A 7,201-nucleotide genomic window follows, 5' to 3' on the forward strand; every position below is an offset into this window, starting at 1 on the left:
TTGTAGGAAAATGGGCCAGTCCACCCTTGGTAGATTGGACCCTAGCCCATTGACATTTGGAGTTCTGGTGGGAATAGTAGAACTAGTGGGTCTTTAATTGTAATTTTTGCCTTTTTATTTAATTTACAAAAAAAAAAGGAGGGAACGGTTGGATAACCATGTGGAGGAGGTAGTTTTTAGTTCAAACGAAAACATGGAGTTAAAAAGACAACCGAAGGATCAGTTTTGGTTTCCAGTTTTTCTTTTCTCCATACTCCTCCCTCCGCTCTCTGTTCTTCATCTCCCCGGTGCATTTGCTGTGTAACACTGATCCAAGTTCCTACCATAACCGGATCTCCGTGTGGCTATTTGAAGGCATGGAACACTCCAGGTATGCCTGAAACTCTACAATGGTATCAGAGCCTAGGTTTATTTTTCTTGTTGGTGTCATTCTGTGGCCTGCGTTTCATATGTCTTTTTGTTCCAATGTTCTTTTTCTTTTTTTCTTCTTTTTTCTGTTTTTCGGTTCTAAGTATCCAGAGATTTGCTTCAATAAATATTATGCAAATCCTCCATTTTACTTTCAGTATGATAGTTTTCGTATCTTATATTTGTGATTAGAGATACTAGATTCTTCTCTGCCTCCATGAACGCATTCTTTTTCTTGGATCATTTTTTCGGCCGTACCATTTTTGCTTTTGGGTTTGCTTAAAATCAAAATTTTAGGCTCCAAAACCTATCCCATTGTGTAGAGGACGAAAAAATGAAGAAGATGATATAAAATACGCGAAATTTGGCCGTCAGATGGTGAAAATATGGAGGAGAGAAGGTTTCGGGTCCGACAGGTTCGTCGAACCCAACCCAGTTGCAGAAGTCGGGTCAGGCGACCCGGTTGGAGGTTGAAGACACCCTCCAGGGGCCAAAACGGCGTCGTTTTGGCACCTTGCTTAAAAAAAAATGAACTGACCTAGAAGTAGGATCCAGCCCAGTACAAAAATATATATATAGGAAACTGTTCTGGGCTGGATCCTAGATCCAGAAACCCAAAAAAAAAAATGACAGTTTTTTAAAAAAAAGAAGCGGTCTGCCACTCAATCGGGTTGATCTGAGCCCAACTCGGTCCAACCCAATAAAAAAAATATTAATTAATCATTAAAAAAAATTGGCCCAGAAACACCACGTGGCGCGTGCCACCACGTAGCACACCTTCTAAACACATGGGCACCACCACCTGACCGTTGGTGGCGCATGTTGCCGGCGACCGGCTGCATGGCGGCACGTGTACTACACGTATGCCAGCCCGAGTGGTACTTGAAAAATTTCCTATTTCTTGGATTTTATGCTTCTTGGGGCACGTGTAGGCGTGTGGAAGCTCCATTTGAGGTGCGGTTAGTCTCTAAAAATTCCTAAAATCAAGATCTTCATTTTGATATATAATTTGCTAATTTTTGAGACAATTGAGGATCTGTTTGTGAGTATTTTCAATGTATTTTCTGGTATATTCATGCAGAAATAAATTCCAGAATATTCAAAATAATTTATATTATTTTGTTTTAGGTGAAAATGAAGCAAGAGGCTTCTAGTAGCAGTGAAAATATTAAAGATGGTTCATTGGAATACTTATACATGGATGATGGAGTTCCAGAATATGAACCAGAGGATAAGGATCCTGAGGAGGACCCAGAAGAGGTTCCTCAAGAAGACCCAGAGGAGTTAATGGATTCTGGACCTGAGTCGAAATCTTTATTCCCTATTGAACCCCTCCGTACCGAACCTCACTTGGTCTTTAATGATTCACTAGATCTTCCCAATGAAACCGAAGTTGAGGAAGGAGAAGAGGTGAATCAACCACGTACCCCTACTTTAGCTATGAGTATAGCTAAAAGAGATGCGGCCAAACTGACGAACATAAAAGGCATCAATGGCGTGCTCACCAGCTATGTCCATTACATGACTGATAAGAAGAATACCGAATTCTACCTTAAAGTCATAATGGAGTACATAAAAGCAATAAAGGTTAGAAGCGGACCTAAAGGCAAACCCATAAGGAAATTTTACTGGATTTGGGATATAGATTTAGTATCATCCTTTATGACCAAAACACATAAACTTAGGAAACTGAGGAAAACAATGCTTGATTACCTTTATGTTCATATCAAATGATGCAGTATTTGTATTCACTTTATTAATGTTTGTTATATCAAGTTTTTGGTTTCATACATTGTAAACAAACTAAGTGTGTTATTTCATTTAATAAAATTACTTAAATTATTGTTATATGATTATTTGTGAATAATGTTTGTATACTTTTTATAAATGGGAGTTTTTTTTAGGAGACGAGACTTCTAAGAGTCACAAAAGTACTTATATAGAATTCTTGATAGGACATAATGATTATTGCATGTATCTATGTGATGGGAGGTACAAACGTATGCTCTTGATCATGGATCTTACAGTGTCATTACTTTCTAATCAAGGATGATATAAGTACAACACATTGTATACTTCGCTGTGCTATATAACTAAAATGTTCTATGGTACGTCTCTTTTTTAGAGAGAACGTAGAATAATGTGGGAAAAATTTGTCACAGAACTAAAAATGGCAACCAAGAACATAATTGTTGAGCTTAATAAAGGGGAAAAGCTTAACGGCGATAATTGGGACATATGGCACCGAAAGGTCCAATACATCTTGGAGGAACAAGATGCCGTTGAACCTTTAATCACTGTAATGGTCGAACTTGAAGCTGGGAATACGACCCAACATAGGAGAGACCAAAAGGCTTACCTAGTTTGGAAGAAGAAAAACAGCATAGCAAGAATCATGCTTCTGAGTGCCATGGCTGATGACATAATGTGCAAGTTTGGAAGGCACAAAACTACACAAGCTATGTGGATAGCGTTGAAAGACAAGTTTGGTGGTACTTCTACCACTAAACTTAGGAGATTAATGATTAAGTTTGAAACCTACAAACTCAAGCCAAACAATCCTATGAAGCAACATCTGAGAGAGATGGCCAACATGATTAGAGAACTTAAAGAAGCTGGACATGTCCTGTCTGATGAACAGTAAGTGCAAGCTGTTATCAGATCGCTCCCAGCTAGCTGGGAGCACATGAAAGTCAATCTGACCCATAATGAAAAATCGTTACTTTTAACAATGTAGCCAAGCATTTAAGTTGGAGGATGAACGTTTAGAGGTTTACAAGACCTCTGGACAAGCTTATTACACTGAGGATGCTGGCACTTCCCAATCAAGGCCCGATTCCAAAAAGGGCAAGAAGTTCCAAAAGAAAGGGAAGAAGGGTGGTCCTCAACCCAAAAAGGGAAAAAAGCAATTCAAGAAGAAGGGAAAGAAAGGTGGGAAGAAGAAGAAGCTAGACCTGAAGAAGGTCAAATGCTTCACCTGCTAGAGAATAGGTCATTTCGCACGTAACTGTTCAAAACAGACTGAGAGCGAAAAGGTATTAGTGAATTATGTGAATTCACATGTTTCATATGTTTTTAGTACTATTTTTCAAACAGAACCTGTTTTTTCTTCTTGGATTATAGACTCAGGCTCCACAAACCACGTAACTAAGGATCAAGGATCCTTTATCGAGTACCGTCGATTGCCGTATCAAAGCAAGTGGCTTTACGTTGGGAACAATGCGAGGATCGAGGTTAAAGGTTTGGGCACCTGTAAATTTGCTTTGCGTGGTGGGAAGACCTTGATAGTCCATGATGTACTTTACGCTCCCGACATCCGACGGAACTTGGTTTCTGTATTATGCCTTTTAGAATTTGGGTTTGATGTAAACTTTCATGGTAAAGTTGCAGACATTCTAAGCAACTCAGTTCTTTATGGTTCAGTTTTCTTATTTAAAAAGTTCTTTGTTTTGGATATTGTCGGTGATTTCAATAGTAATGAATGCTTTGCTATTTCTTTGAGTAATGTTGATATAAACACCCAGCATGCTAGACTAGGACATATTAATCAGAATAGAATGATTAAATTAGCCAAAGAAGGATTGTTAGGTGCTATTTCCAATATGGAAATGTCAATATGTGAGAATTGTCTAGCTAGTAAGGCAACAAGAAAGCCTTTCGGTAAGGGAACAAGAGCTAAAAATCCATTGCAATTAATCCATTCTGATATTTGTGGTCCAATGAGTGTTAGGGCGAGACACGAAGCTTGGTATTTTATTACCTTTATTTATGATTTTTCACGATATGGTCATGTCTATTTGATCTTGCATAAGTCTGAAGTTCTTGAGTGCTTTAGACGATACATAAACGAGGTAGATAATCAAATTGACAATAAAATTAAAGCATTACACACTGATCGATGTCATGAATATTTATCTGAACAGTTTAAATAGCTCTGTGAAGAGAAAGAGATAATTAGACAACTGACTATCCCTGGCACTCCACAACAAAATGGAGTTGCTGAAAGAAGAAACAGAACTCTTCTAGACATGGTTAGGTCTATCATGGCTCAAGCAAACCTGCCAATTTCGTATTGGGGTGACGCTTTGTTAACAGCGACCTTTATACTTAACCGTGTACCCTCAAAATCAATCGCTTCCACACCCTACGAGTTATGGACAAAACGCAAACCAGATCTAAGCATCTTGAGGCCCTGGGGGTCAGCGGCGTATATCCATGACACTTCTCATAAGCATGGGAAGTTGGGTCTCAGAGAAAAGAAATGTATCTTCATAAGGTACTCTGAACAGTCAAAGAGATAAGTTTTCATAGGTGAAAACGAAGATGGAATGGTAACTGAAATAGAATCAAGAGATGTAACATTCATTGAGACTGAATTTCCTAATAGAGGAGATGTTGACCGTACTGTTTCTCTTTATGAGACACATGAACAAGATAGTGCAGAACAAATTGACAAACCAAAATCATCTAGGTGTGTTAATCTGAGTGGGAGCAAAGAAAGGTCAACACCGAGACCTAAACAAAGAAAGAAAGAAAAGCAAATAGCTCCTGTCAGAAGGAGCAACAGGGAAAGTATTCCTAAAAGACGCTTTCAAATTGAAGGTGAATCTTTCTTAGTTACTCCAGGAGGGGATGATGAGCCCCGTTTTGTACAAGAAGCCTTGTCAAGTCCTGCCAAGGAGGAATGGATGAAAGCAATGGAAGAAGAAATGGACTCAATAAAAAAGAACCAAGTTTAGGTGTTAGTTGATCTTCCAAAAGGGCATAAAGCCATTGGGAACAAGTGGGTTCTCAAGATTAAAAGAAAAGTGGATAGATCAATTGACAAATACAAGACCCGATTAGTGGCAAAAGGATACACACAACAGTAAGGCATAGATTATGAAGATACGTCTTCACCTGTTGTGCGTTTCAACTCTATTAGACTTATTCTGACAATAGTAAATAGTTTAGACCTAGAATTACATCGGATGGATGTAAAAATCGCATTCCTAAATGGTGATCTGGATGAAGAATCTATATGGAACAACCATTAGGTTTCATCAAAAAAAGAAAGGAAAATAAAGTTTGTAAACTTAAAAGGTCCATTTATGGATTGAAACAATCATCCAGACAGTAGTATTTGAGGTTTCACAAAGCAATAACCTCATATGACTTCCAAATGATAGAGGAAGACCACTGCGTTTATATTAAGCGGTTTGAGGGTAATTTTGTCATATTATCCTTATATGTAGACAATATACTATTGGCCGGAAATAGTCTAGATTCGGTGGTGGCTATTAAAGAATGGCTTTCATCGAATTTTGAAATGAAAGATATGGGTGAAGTAGAGTATATACTTGGAGTTAAGATCTAAAAAAATCGCTCAAAATGAATCCTCTCTCTTTCACAAGAAAATTACATGAACAAGATTCTTGAACTATTTAACATGAAAGACTGCAATCCCATGAGTACCCCTGTTGCTACTAGAGTGGCTTTGAGTCCTGACATGTGTCCCAAAACTGAGTCTGACAAAAAGAAGATGGAAAGAGTTCCATATGCTAGTGCTGTTGGTAGTCTAATGTACACAATGATGTGTACAAGACTAGACATCTGTTATGCAGTGGGACTAGTAAGCAGATTTCAGTCTAACCCCAGTGAAAAGCATTGGAAAGCAGAGAAGAGGATCTTGAGATACTTAAAAGGCATTTCCAATTATGCACTGTGCTACGAAGGAAGTGACCTGTGCCTTGTTGGGTACTTCGATACTGATATAGGTGGAGATGAAGAAGAACGAAGGTCAACTTTAGGTTATACCTTCTTGCTTAACAATGGCGCCATATGTTGGAGTAGCAACAAGCAAACGTGCATTGCCTTACATTCAGTGAAAGCTAAGTTTGTGGCATGCACCACAATAGTGCAAGAGGCTTTATGGCTGAAGAGATTTATAGAACACTTTGGATTTGGAAACAAGAGTACCAATCCAGTGATGGTATACTGTGACAATATTGCAGCCATAGCCTATACCAAAGATCCTAAGTATCAAAACAAAACCAAGCACATTGACATCAAGTATAATTTTGTTAGAGATTATATAGCACAAAAGATTGTTACTGTACAATACATTTCAACCAAATATATGGTAGCAGATCCTCTGACAAAGCTAATAGGTGAAAAAGTTTTTAAAGAACATGTGCAAGCCCTTGGCATGCGTAAAGTGTAATATGTAAACCTCATCAATGAAATTATATTTTTCTATCATCATTTTATGCGTCTGTCTGAAAGTATACAATATCTAGTATGTCGTACAGGTTAAAAAGGTTGGCTCTCTCACACGGGCAACCGCCTTTGACACTCAGGTGGAGTGAGCAAAGATGAGACATTTGTGTTCACCAGTAAAGCAGCAAAAAATGCTGATATGGTAGGGAAGAAACACAAACTTTATGTCGCCTTGACTAAAGTGTAGCAAGTCAAGATGAGATCCATGTTGATAAAGTTGGATGAAGTATGGAATCCCACTTCCGTATTACCTGTAGCCAGATAACAAACTCTTTAATGTCGACGTCGTAGATATGAGCAGAGTTGAAGAATTTGGGTTTAGATACTGAGTGTATCTGGACTTAAGTCTGTATGGTGTTAATGATAAGTCCAAAACGACAGATGCTCTTACAGTGAAGGAGTAATACCGTAGCATGTGTTTCATACCACGTGTGCTAGAAGAACCGCAAAAGGGAAGCAAGTGAAAGATCCCTACTTCATTGTTGCGTGAGTCCCAGGGAGGAATTATCATCCTATTGGTGTCCTTTGACTTTGA

This window comes from Neltuma alba, unplaced genomic scaffold (assembly GCF_004799145.2).
Source record: "Neltuma alba isolate B1F8T4 unplaced genomic scaffold, ASM479914v2 tig00010165_pilon, whole genome shotgun sequence".
Classification (NCBI taxonomy): Eukaryota; Viridiplantae; Streptophyta; class Magnoliopsida; order Fabales; family Fabaceae; genus Neltuma; species Neltuma alba.